This window comes from Diceros bicornis, chromosome 25, assembly GCF_020826845.1.
Source record: "Diceros bicornis minor isolate mBicDic1 chromosome 25, mDicBic1.mat.cur, whole genome shotgun sequence".
NCBI lineage: Eukaryota > Metazoa > Chordata > Mammalia > Perissodactyla > Rhinocerotidae > Diceros > Diceros bicornis.
Genome location: NC_080764.1, coordinates 13209865 through 13222074, shown reverse-complemented (window position 1 = coordinate 13222074; position 12210 = coordinate 13209865). Strand labels below are relative to the sequence as shown.

The window sequence follows — 12210 nt, the reverse complement described above, 5'->3', positions numbered from 1 at the left end:
CAAGCCCAGGAGAGAGACCCTGCCTGCACCTTGATCTTGGACTTCCAGCCTCCAGAACTGTGAGAAGTAAATTTCTGTTGTGTAAGCCTCCCCAGTCTGCAGTACTCTGTACATGCCCTCACCAGACCACTGTCCACAGCACCAACCACCATCCCCACCCGCCCCGGTGAGCTTATCTGTCTGGTTCTCCCCACTAGAATGGGAACTGCAGGGACTTTGGCTGTTTTATTCAATCACGTAACCCCAGCACCTAACACACAGTCTCCAGCACACAGCCAGCACTTGATACATATTTAAAGAACAAATACACTGAGAGAAAATGGGATTTAAACCCAGCTGCTGCTCCCAGAGTCACGATCTCCCTCCCCACGCCTGTTGCCTCCTCCTGCTTTATCTAATTCTCTTCCTCGCACCCACCTCTGCCTCCTCCAATATAAGAGCTGGTAAATAATTTAAAATAGTATAAATTCAAAGATAATCTCTAGCCTATAATCACCACCAAACAGTAGCATAAACAAGGTGACAGGAGATCAATAGAAAAGAAACACAAAGGACCACACCTCAACCACAGAGAACTTTATATTATAATCTGCCAAGTGCTGAAATTCCCATGTGTTAGTCTTATTACTAATTTTAAGTCAATATGTAAAAAAATAACATTAGGTTAAGGTTTAGGGTTAGTTTGGTTTTGGTTTTTTGAGTGTATATTTAATGGAGGACACTGAGGAGCATGACAGAGCTCTCCTAGTCACAGCTCAAACCCAAGTGGCCTGATACTGACCCAAATCCCCACTGCAGGCTGGAGAGGGGACTCGGTGAGGTCGACAAACCTGAAACACGGACAGGACCATGGAAGGGTCCCAGTGACCACGTCTGGGGCCCACCTCCTCCTCATCCCCTCGGTGGGTGGGGTGGGTGACAACAAGTGACTGCTCTCCTGCTCTCTAGGAAGATAGCGGAATTCAGGTCAGGCTCCCTTGAGCACAGAGCTGAGGCTGGGGGCCAGGGACACTGGGGGGCTGGAAAGAGGAAAGGAACACTGGCAAGGGAGCCATGTATCTGGAATGAAAGAAAAGACTAAAACACTGACTGCATTCCAGTTTCTAGATCCTTGACCACCCCTCTTCTCCCAGCCCAGCTCACCCCCAAAAGCTCCCTTAGTGTTGTAAACATCCATCTGCTCAAAAGCAGCCACTAGGATTCTGAAACTTCCTCTTTACAACAAAACTACACTGTTGCAACTTGTTGCTACAAGTTGGTACCTTCCACCAGAGGGAAGAGCCACAGCAAAGCGCAAGGGGCCTGCCAGGGGCTTCTGGACATTTCAGAGACCAACCCACCCCTGCTGCCCCCACCCTCAGTCACCCAGGGGTCTCTCTCAGGGGTGCTTGGGGTGGAGCTCTTCTTCCAATGAGCCCAGGAAGATCTCCCAGGTCCATGCTCTAACCTTTCTTACCACTAATGACAAAGTGGCTTTACCTGTTTTCCATCAACTCAAACTGGGCGTCTGAGCTGCCACTTTCTCCTGGGCTCACCTCTCACAACTCCAAAGTGAAGTGACTTTTCTCTGGGTCTGGACTGTAAGCCCCTTGAGGGCAGGGCCTGTGACGTCTCCATCATCTGCATCCTAACCCCCCGAGCAGTTTCTGCCCCAGAACAGATGCTCGGGATATTTTTGCTGAATGAATTTCCAAAGGAGTCAATAAAACCCATGGAGCTTTCTGGCAATATAAACAATGGTTCTTCCCCTCCGTGGACCATAATATAGCCATTAAAATAATAAATGTGAAGACTGTTGCAACATAGGAAACTTTAAATAGTACTAAGTCAGGACACACAACAGTATCTGCTCTGCTTATAATTTTGTAAAATATGTGTGTATACGAACAGGAAACCCAGAAAGATGCAAACAGGGGATGGGATGAGGGACAAATTTGCTTCTTGCCAGCTTTGTTATTATATTGTTTGTGCTATAAACAACCCCTCCCTTTTTTTCTTTTTTCCACTTTAAATAGGGAACCTATTCTAGTAACAATTATGTCTCTCTCAACATTCCATGAAAAATCACATCCCAAGTCCTTCAGCTGGGAACAGTGCGCTGACTACATAAGCAGAGGGCACAGGCAGAATTCCCAGCAGCCACCCAGGGGTTAACGACCTGGGAGTGGAATCCTGCACTCTCACACTTCCCAGGAAATGGCCCAGAGAAGTGGAACTTCATGGGCCATTTGGGCTATGTAAGAGGCTACAAGAGGGGCCTGGAGCTGTCAAGGAGGAGAGGAAATCTTTCACCAGCTTGGGGTGACTCAGAGGGCCTTGGCAAATTACCCGAGCAAAGCTCCACTGCAGTCTGAACGACTAAACAAGGTCCCAGCCCTGCTCTCTGGGCATGCCATGCCATATCCCTACCTTGCAATCAGCTCAGATGTCGCCTCCTCCGAGAAGCCTTCTCAGAACCCTCTGCGCCCCCAGCACTCTGTATCTGGTGGGAAACAGGCTCTCCGCTTCCTTCACCTCCGTATTCCCAGCGCCCAGCCCAGTGCCCAGCACATAGAGTAAGCTCTGAGGAGTGGTTACTGATCGACAATGGACAGATGGACGAATGAAGAACAAAGGAATGCAAATTTGCAAATGGGTTGATGTCAAGAAGCACTCAGTGGTCAAGAGGGCGGTGGGCCCTCTGGCTGGCTGGCTCCCCAGTGAAGTCCAGCCAGGGCCCAGCCAACAGCAGGCAGGCAGAGCAGTCGGGATTTACGATGCCCAAGCCACGGGCTTTTCACCTGCCCTCCCTGAGGACCAACCACACACACTTGAAAAATGGCTGACTGAGGTTAAAGGTAAAGTCAGTAGCCAAGGCAACACCAGCGAACTGGCGACCTCGCTCTGAGCAGCCAACCGCCCATGGAATGGGGAGGCCCCATTCTGCCTGTCCAGAGCTCAGCTCCTCTCAGTAACTCTCAGCCACTGGTGAGGGAGGAGGCCTTGGGGACCAGTCCTCCCCTCACCGTCAAGTGAGAAAAGGCAAGCCCGGGAGGGAAGGGCACTAACAAGGTCACACAGGGGTCTGGAGTCTGAATCCCTGCTCAGTCTCCTCATCTGTAAAATGGGGCTAATTTCCTATTTCACAGGAATGAGGTAAGAATTAAATGAGACAATTCACGTAAAAGCACGGCGCCTGGTACATGGCAAGTGCCCAACAAAATTCAACCCAGACACCCTGATTCAAGGCCAGTGGCCTTGCCCCAGAACCTCTTCCTTCCTTCCTTCCTTCCTTCCTTCCTTCCTTGCCCACCTTCCCTCCTCCTCCCAGGTGATTCTAGCCTCCAGAAACCTGGGTCAAGATGCTCAGAAACCTCCAGTTGCTCAGGGCAGCACGGGCCTGCCTCATGTGGCTAGTCTCTCTCTCAGTGTCCCAGCTCTCCATTAGAGGGTAAGGCTCCCGAGGACAGAGATGGGCTCTCTGCCCTCCATCCCCACTGAAGCCCCAGCAAGCCCTGCACAGTGCAGGCCACACAGCAGGAGCCCAAGGAGTCTTTGATGGTTGACTCGGCAAAGAAATTTGGGGTCAACACCCTTATGCCCAGTAGTTGGCTCTTAAATATTAAAAGATAGACAAAACTTTAACATGGCTTCCTGCCCCACCTTTCTCACCCCAGAGACTTCCAGACAAGAACCTAGGATCTCCGTTCTGTAAAGTGGAGAGACCACTAAATGATACTCTAAAGCTTTGGCTGCCTGGGCCTCTACGTCCCAAGGCTTACAGGCCAAGGCACCAGTGAGACCTAAACACACCTCGTGCAACAAGGACGAGCAGCCGAAGAACTGGGTGAGAACCTGGGATCAAGAAAGGAGAAAAGGCCCTGCCTCTGACCTCCAGGTCCTCACAGGCCAGTGGGTCCTAAACCACTCTCCTCCCCCATTCCAGCCCAGTTAGAGTAAGTCACCCAAACGGTTCCAAATGCCTCTCTTTATGTTTATCAGACAGGAAGCTGCCTTCTCCAGCCCAGTGACTTAACGCAAACACAGGAAACACGGCGGCTTTTGAACAGAGACAACTCTAAATAAAGGTGCCTCTACTGCTTTGTAACGGCCTTTTCTTAAACGCTTACACCAGCTCAGAACAGCATAACAAGTCGAACTGTATAGTCTAGTAGAAAGGATGCAGAGGTTGTAGGTCCTGACAACCGCAGCATCCAAGCCCAGCAAATCTGGCAGGTTCCTCAGTCATCTGAGTCACCGCCCCTTGTTATCAAGGGGCAGGCTTGTGGGACAAATTTAAAATCTTTAAAACCTGAACACCTATTTCCTACCACCTGAGGACAGATGATGTTGATGATAATGTGAAAAGAAGAGGAGAGCAAGGGGGGGAGGAGGAGAACTGGACCACTCACATATTTAAAAGCCACTTTACATATGTTAATAATCCTCACCACAAGCCTCAAAAGCAGGCATTCCCCAGGGTGCAAATGAGGAAACTGAGACTCCAGTCTATAAGGCGGAGCAAAGGCGAGAGTCTCGTCCCAGCTCTGCCTGATCCCAAAGCCCTTGTTTTGCTCCCTCCTCTGTCAGTCAGTTTCATATTGAAAATACAACAAATCAATCACCCAAGACACTAAAGGACTTAAAATTACTAGAAATCAGGACCAGCTGCAGGACAGTGGAAAGCCAGTGCAGCTCTCTGAACGGCCCCCTGCTGCCTGGCGCTACCCCATGTGAAATATTGATCTTTGAGCTGTGGGAACTTTCAGCCTAAGTGGCCCTGTCCAGCTGGAAGAAGTTCAGAGAAAACCAAAACACTTCCCACCCCATTTCTTAACCCTGCTGCCCCTCCCCTCTCCAAAAAAATGAGCAAGATCCAGGGTGTGGAAGAATAGACTCTTGAGGAAAGATTAAAGGAACTAAGTATTGCTTGGCTAAACAGTGCAGAAAGGCGAAGAAAGGGCTGATATCAGTTCAAAAACACTTTAAAACGAGGCCACGTGATTTTGAAAGGCACTGGGGTTGAGTGAAACCAGGGGCAAAGCCTTCTCCCACCAACTCACAGAATGAGCTTGGGCAAATCACTCCTCCTCTAACTGGGGGGTGACAATTAAATTGTCCCTAAGATCCTTTGCAGCTCAGACATTCTATAATCCTAAGAATATTCAGTAGGGAGGATTTTACTGTTGCTGATTTTTCTTTTAAGTGGGGCATCATTTAGATTTAGAGTTAAAATGAAAGGGAAAAAACCCTAAGATGAAGGTTCCCAAAAGGTAAATGTCCACAAGGAGAGAGAGGGACCTGCCCCAGAGGCCCCTTGCTCCTCTGGGTGGTACTGTAAGGATTATTATAAACTGTAAGGATTATTATAAGGCACCTCTGTCCGAGAGGCACCAAGGAAGTGACATGAGGGTGGGGGAAGCGCAACTACACCTTCAGCAGCCCCACCTGCCCTGGCAGGAAGCCACACCCTTCAGCGGCAGCGTCCACAAAGTCCTGCAGGGCTCCCCCTAGCCACAGCAGGAGGGCTCCTGGTGAGTAGCCAACTGGGCTGGAGATGAAGAGAGCTGCTGAAGGCACCCCTGTGAGGACTGGGGGGTCAGGCTAGGGAGAAACATCCCAAGATGGCCTCGCCCTCAGCCAAAGGCCAGCCAAGAGCCTTTTCTCGGCCCACCTGCCCAGGCCCGGCTGTGCCGTGTCCCATTCCGGATGCTGAATCACCTCAGGCTTGAGAAACTAGTCAGCAGAATGGGGGCCTGAGAAATTCCACCAGAAGCCTGCCTAAGTTACTTTTTAAAGAGACACACATCAGACGTAAGAGGGCAGTTCCTCTCCTGCTTCCCAAATATTTGGTGCCATCAAAGCACGAGGGGTAGGTGGGGCAGAGGGGCCAGATACAGGCTGGCATCCAGGCCTCAGACCATCCGCCCATGTGGTAGCAGGCTCGTTTTAGACCCAGGCTCATTTTGTGTACTCCTGTGTGACTCATGCCATTCCTCCAGGAGGCCCGGAGGCCGCCTGCAGGGACACAGGGACCCTGAAGGGGTCTTCCACCAGCTTAGCCTCAGAGAAGAGCCATCTCAGTGGTGAGCAGAGCTGGCAGCTTCTCCAGCACCCAGATCACACCAGGCTAAGATGGTCTTCCCTGAGAAGGGGATCAAGGCCCTCCAATTCAAAACACCCTTCTGATCACATTTTATCAAGAATTTGGCCTTTTTCACTGTTATTAATACATAAAAACCACAGGCCAGATGTCTGAGAGACAGCTGGGGATGGAGTGGGAAGGGGCAAGCCAGTGGTTGCAATGACCCCAAGTTTAAAAAAGAAGAGGACCCAAGAGAAGAAAGGCCTGGTTTAGCCTTCTGGTCGGGGAGGGCTCCCCAGGAAAGGCCAGTGTATGACTTGGAGCCAGGGGGATCGTGGGAAACCTGGCAAAAGGGTATCCCAAAATACTTTCCAGACACACACTGCAGCTTCCTTTTCTCATATAGCAAAGAAAAAGCAATCATCTACTACTTTCCAGGATACAAGGGAGTGGACCAGAGCAGACTTTTGTTTAAGGGGTTACTCTGGTGATAATATGACATCATGGAGACAAAAACAACCCAAAATGTTCCAACCAGAAGAGCAAGTCAGTCCACTTTAAGACCCTTCCAAGTCAGTCCACTTTAAGACCCTTCCTCCTTCCTTGCACACAATAAGCACTCAATATGGAATCTGCAATCTAGAGGAATGCATTTTAAAGTTGAGACTCACAAGATTGGCCAGCCAACCCACTTATTTTTATAGATAATAAAACTAAGAAAATTTTAAGTTTTTGACCCTTTAAGGACAATACATGCAAAAACGCATTTAGTGAAAAGTAATGATCACTGCCCACTCATGCTTCCTGGGCCCTTTCTAGAGGCAACCACCATTACCAGGGTCTCGGTATCTTTCCACACACAGAACTAAGGTGATGTACCATGTTTCACACAAAAGGGAGCACCATATATACTACTGCGCATCTGGTTTTTTCCACTCACAACATATCTTGGAGAACATGCCCTATCAGGACATATAGATTGGCCTCATTTTTTTTAAGGGCTGCAAGGATTCCCACTGTACCACTGTGCTGTGATTTCTTTGACCCTTTTGATGGATGGTTATCTTGTTTCCTGTCTTTTTCTACGGAAATGCCACAAAGAATATCCTCGGACATTTCCTTCTACACATTTCCATTTATCTGCCAGGTGAATTCCTAGAAATCAGTCAGAAGGACTCTGCTTTGGCAGACACTGCCAAACCACCTTCTAAAAAGAAAGTTGTTACAACTTATACTCTCATCAGTAGGATATGAGAGTGGGGCATCCTGGAGAAATTTAATTACTGAATTTTTCAGTTTCCCAAGCACTCTTGTGCATGACTGGTGGGCACATGAAGGGGTATGATGTCTTCATAGGGCGACATAGCACTTTCTACCAAAATCATACACTCCCCCAGCCAAAGCCAGAGCTGGAAGCCAGGTCTCCAGCCACTCAAGTCCAGTGCTCTTCCCACGTCACCCCTTGGCCATCTCCTAGATCACAGGAAACCACGTTTTAGAATTAAAACCGCAGTTGGTTTGTGCACCTTCTGCCAGGGCCAGGGCCCTGGAACGAGGCTAGTCAGCACAAGCTCACCCCCAAGAGCATCCAAAAGCATCAGCAGGGGGCCGACCCCGTGGCTTGGCGGTTAAGTGCACACGCTCCGCTGCTGGCGGCCCCGGTTCGGATCCCAGGCGCACACCGACGCACCGCTTCTCTGGCCATGCCGAGGCCGTGTCCCACATACAGCAACTAGAAGGATGTGCAACTATGACACACAACTATCTACTGGGGCTTTGGGGGGAAAAAAATAAATAAATAAAAATTATAAAATTTTAAAATTAAAAATTAAAAAATTATAAAATTTTATAAAAAATAAAAAATTATAAAAAAAAGCATCAGCAGATGGCCCCAGAACCACTTGTGTTGTTACCACTTGGGCTTCATAGCCCACGAGCACTGCACGCCCACGAGCACCCCTTTTTAGAAGCAGAAAGAACATGGAGCCAGGAGCTAGGAAAACCATCTCCCCATCCTCCCCTGTATCCTCACCTGACAACCCAGGGAGTTAAGGCTGATCATGTACATATTTTCTTAAAAACTTATATAGCCACCATCTATCAAGCCCTCCTAGACCTTATTTCTTTCAGTTCTCACATCTGAACTTGCAGGGTAGGTATCATGATTCCCATATTACAGATGAGGACACAGGCTCGGGAGGTTATGCGACTCGCCTAAGGTCATAAAGCTGGTAAGTGGCAGAGTCAGGCTTTGAACTCCGCCTAGCTCCAAAGCTCACACCCCATTCTTCCCAGCTCTAAGAATGCGATTCTGTTAAGTCCCAGGAGCACGGCTTCCCAGGGAGCTGCCAGGGCTCCACTCTGCTGTCACCAAAGGACTTGAGCCCAGGGGCTCAGCACCCCAAGGGTTAAGGCCGAGAGGCAGGGACTCTCCGGGGCTGCACAAAGGGAAAATGCACTTCCTGCCCCTGCGGGCAGAGATGCTGTTTTATGCTCAGCAAATTAGGACATTTGTTTAATTAAGACGACACACAGATTTTTGTTATTCTAAATATTTTTGGAACATGATGCTTGGGAGGAAGCTGTCAAGGCATGGATTCTTTTTTTTCCCTTTGCTTTGGCTTTCTCTTTCTTCCCCTCCAAGAGAAGGGTAGGGCCCGGCTCAATGGAAAACAACAGCCAACCCCTCCTCTCCTTTTGAAATAAAGATGTCAAGCTGGTAAGGGCTGTCTTAAGTACTTTACTGAAGGATTAGCTAGAAGAGGAAGTGAAGAAAACACAGTCCGCCTGGTTTCTAGCAATACCCTACCAGGCTACATAACAATGCTGCATTTTTTGAGTGTGCTTTTCTCCTTTTAAAAAGCTAACAGATCCTTGTTTTGTTTTTTCTGGAGCAAGAGGCAAAAGCCAGGCTGTGATTAACATGCATCCTTCATCCTGCAAGAGGGAAGTTGTCTCATCTCCAACCCCTTAGGTTAAAAGCTTAAAAATAAAAAACAGGGGCCGGCCGAGTGGCGCAAGCGGTTAAGTGCGCGCGCTCCGCTGCGGCGGCCCGGGGTTCGCTGGTTCGGATCCCGGGCGCGCACCGACGCACTGCTTGGTAAGCCATGCTGTGGCGGCGTCCCATATAAAGTGGAGGAAGATAGGCACCGATGTTAGCCCAGGGCCGTCTTCCTCAGCAAAAAAAAAAAAGAGGAGGATTGGCGGATGTTAGCTCAGGGCTGATCTCCTCACAAAAAAAAATAAATAAATAAAATTAAAAAAAATAAATAAAAAACAGAAGTCAGGGCCCTGACCCTCTCTTTCGTCTACTCTTATGTGCCCTTCAGACCGGCAGCCCCACAGAATACACCTCTCGGGCTGCCATTCCCCAAACAGAGCCTGCCAATCCGGGCACCTAGATCTGCCCACAGGCACTGCCAGGACTTGCTGGATGTGAATGGTAGAGCTTTCTGGTGTCACTCCGGCGGCTCTCAAATTACAACGAGCAATCTCTTGACGCTTTTAATTACCACTCAGTTAACCACTAAATGAGTCCTCACTTTCCAACACCAAATGCTTGCCTCAGTTTACCAAAGCTGCAACGTGCTCCTTCCTCGAGGCAGCTTCCCTCCTAGCCCCAGACAGAAATGGCCCCTCGGAATTCCTCGAGTCCTTTGTCTGTGGCATGCTTGGGACACTCATCACAGGCTGTCTTTGTATTTCAGTCATTCGGCCACTATTTCCCCTTGAGGACTGTAAACTCCCCTCCAGGAGAAGGCCTGGGGGATCTCCGAAAGATAGGCTGGCTCCCTTCTCCCAATCCCCATGACTCACAGTACCTTTCTGGGGTCTCTGTCATCTTTGCCTCACATTAGAGTCATCTACAGATTTGTCTCAGCTCTGCCCTAGGTGCCAGAGGGCAGGGGCCAGGTCTTACTCAACCTTACACCCCCACCCCCACCACCTGGTAGAGTCCCTGCCACACAGAAGCCAGTTAAATATTTGCTCGATTACACATCTGCGTACCCTCCCCCCACCCCCAGCAGCCTTGTATATAAATTGACTAATATTAATCGAGCGATTGTCTCAACAGGCCTTAAAGCAGCCTCCCTCCTTACCAAAAAGGGAATAAACCACTCAGGGAGGTTATCAGGCCAGGCTCAGACAGTGGAGTCAGAAATGGCCACAGTGTTGCAGGAAGGAGCTAAAGCTCTCTTCCCCTTCAACAGCTACTCAACGGTTACTTTGAAATCTTGTTAAACTCAGCAAAGGGTGCAGTGAACCACGAAGCCGCTGAGCCTCTCGATTGCCCAGAGGAGAGAGCCGCCTGTCTCCAGGACCTGGGACTTCCCAGGAACCTTCTCCCCACACCGGCTGGGTGCGGCCGCGACAGCAGCCCCGGCAGTCACCCAGCCCCCACCTCAACACAGCAGGCAACCTCGTCCTGGAGGGTACTCCGTTTCTGTTTGAAACAACGCGGCTCTGAAGGGATGGGAGGGGTGTGCGGTCCTGCCCTGGGCGTGGCCCCAGGACAGCATGGGGTGAGGACCCCTACACAGGAAGTAGGGGAGGGGGGCATAGAAAACCCGGGATCTAGCCCAGACAGGAACGACGCATAGCCCCGGCCTGGCCCTAAAGGAGCAGAGCCCAGCTGCCCCCGCCCCCGCCCGGTGGGCGGCCCGCAGGTGCGGCGGGATCAGGTGCGCGTCCGGACCACGCAGACGTCTGCGGGCATTCCCGGGCCTCGCTCTCCCGGGGAACAGAAGTCCAAAGACAAAGGTTGAGGGGCTGGGGGGGGTCTTTCCTGCCTCGCGGCCCGGTACCCGCCGGGTCCCCCTGCCCCATGCACCCACCGCACCTCTCCGCGTCCCCTCCTCCGCCCCACTGCTCGCAGCCGGGCGAATGAGGAAGTCGGGAGCGCAGGGCGGAAACTGAGCCGAGCGCAATGTCTGCTGCAGGATTGTCCGCTTCTGAGTCAGGAGGACGCCCTGACAACTGCCAAACGGTCCCCGCCTGCCCGTTACCTCCGTTTCGAAAATGCCTGGAAACTTCCAAAGGAGCCGCTGCCCCGAGCCCCCCACCTTACCCTCACCCGTGCGGCCGGGTCCAAGGGACAGAGGCTCCCCGGAAGGGGTTAAAAAGTTTGCCCAACTTGGGCACTGGGCGAGGCGAGGGCGGGGCGCGCGCCCGGCAGCAGGGGGAGGTCGAGGCTCCGGGTGCCCCGCCGCGGAGTGCGCCGGGCGAGGGGAGATGGAGGGTTTCCGGGGGCGCCCGGCCCCGAAGCCTCCCTCTGCTCCCCGAGGGCCTGCTTCCAGCGGCGCCTTCCCCGAGCGTCCGCGCGGGGGTCCCGGTGCCCCCAAGGGAAGGATGCAGTGCCGGGCCGACCCCGCGGCGTTCGCTCCCGCCCACGCCGGTCGCCCGCCGCGCCGAGGCCGAGAACCACACGCTGGCCTTCGCGCCCCAGACGCCGCGCGTCCCGTCGCCGCCGCCCCGCCCGCCCGCCCGCCCCGGGCGGGACCGGCCAGTGGGGCTCGCTCACCTGAACCTGGATCTGCCCCGGGGAACAGGCGCTGCTTCTCCCGAGAGGGCTTTCTCGAGCGCTCGGGCGACGGCGGGGTGGGGCGAGCGCGCGAGGCGGGAGCTGCAGCAGGTCAGCCTGGCTCAGCCTTTCGTGCCCTGCCCAGGAACCGCGGTGATCTGCGCGCCTCACCGCACCCAGCTCCCCTCCTCGCCGCCTTCCCGCCCCGCCCTCGAAGCCGCCCGCCCATTCCCAGCCCGGCGCCGGCTCCGGGGAGGAGCCTGGAGGAAAGACCCCGCCCCTCTGGCTGTTTCACCCACTCCGGCCCGCTCCTGGTCTTGATGGACAGACATCTTGACCTGTGGGATGGGGTAGGCGGAGCCTCTGGGCCAGAGGGGTGGGGACTTGCCCTCCCCATCCGCCCCACCTCCACCCTCTCCACCTTCCCCCCCGCTTCCTAGGCGGGAGGCCCGCCCCCTAGGGCGGGCCCAACGAACAGCCAGGTTTCAGGAGGGGGATTGACATAGAGGGAGTCCAATCAGGATGAGGAGGCTCGCAGAGGCCTCCGGCCCGGGATTTTGGGGCGTTGCCTGCACCGGTGCGAGGCCGGGCCGGAGGAGACGGGGGAGGTCCCGGGTTGACGCCC

General features: G+C 52.7%; 1 protein-coding gene across 1 annotated transcript in view; it reads right to left on the bottom strand.

Annotated features, from left to right (window-relative positions):
- MYH9 (myosin heavy chain 9) overlaps positions 1–11738 on the bottom strand; it is a 92352-nt gene extending 80614 nt beyond the window's left edge. The window contains exon 1 of the mRNA XM_058568440.1: positions 11586–11738. The gene's annotated coding sequence lies outside the window, so the exon portion shown is untranslated. The remainder of the gene's footprint in view (positions 1–11585) is intronic.
- Between the last annotated feature and the right edge of the window lie 472 nt (positions 11739–12210).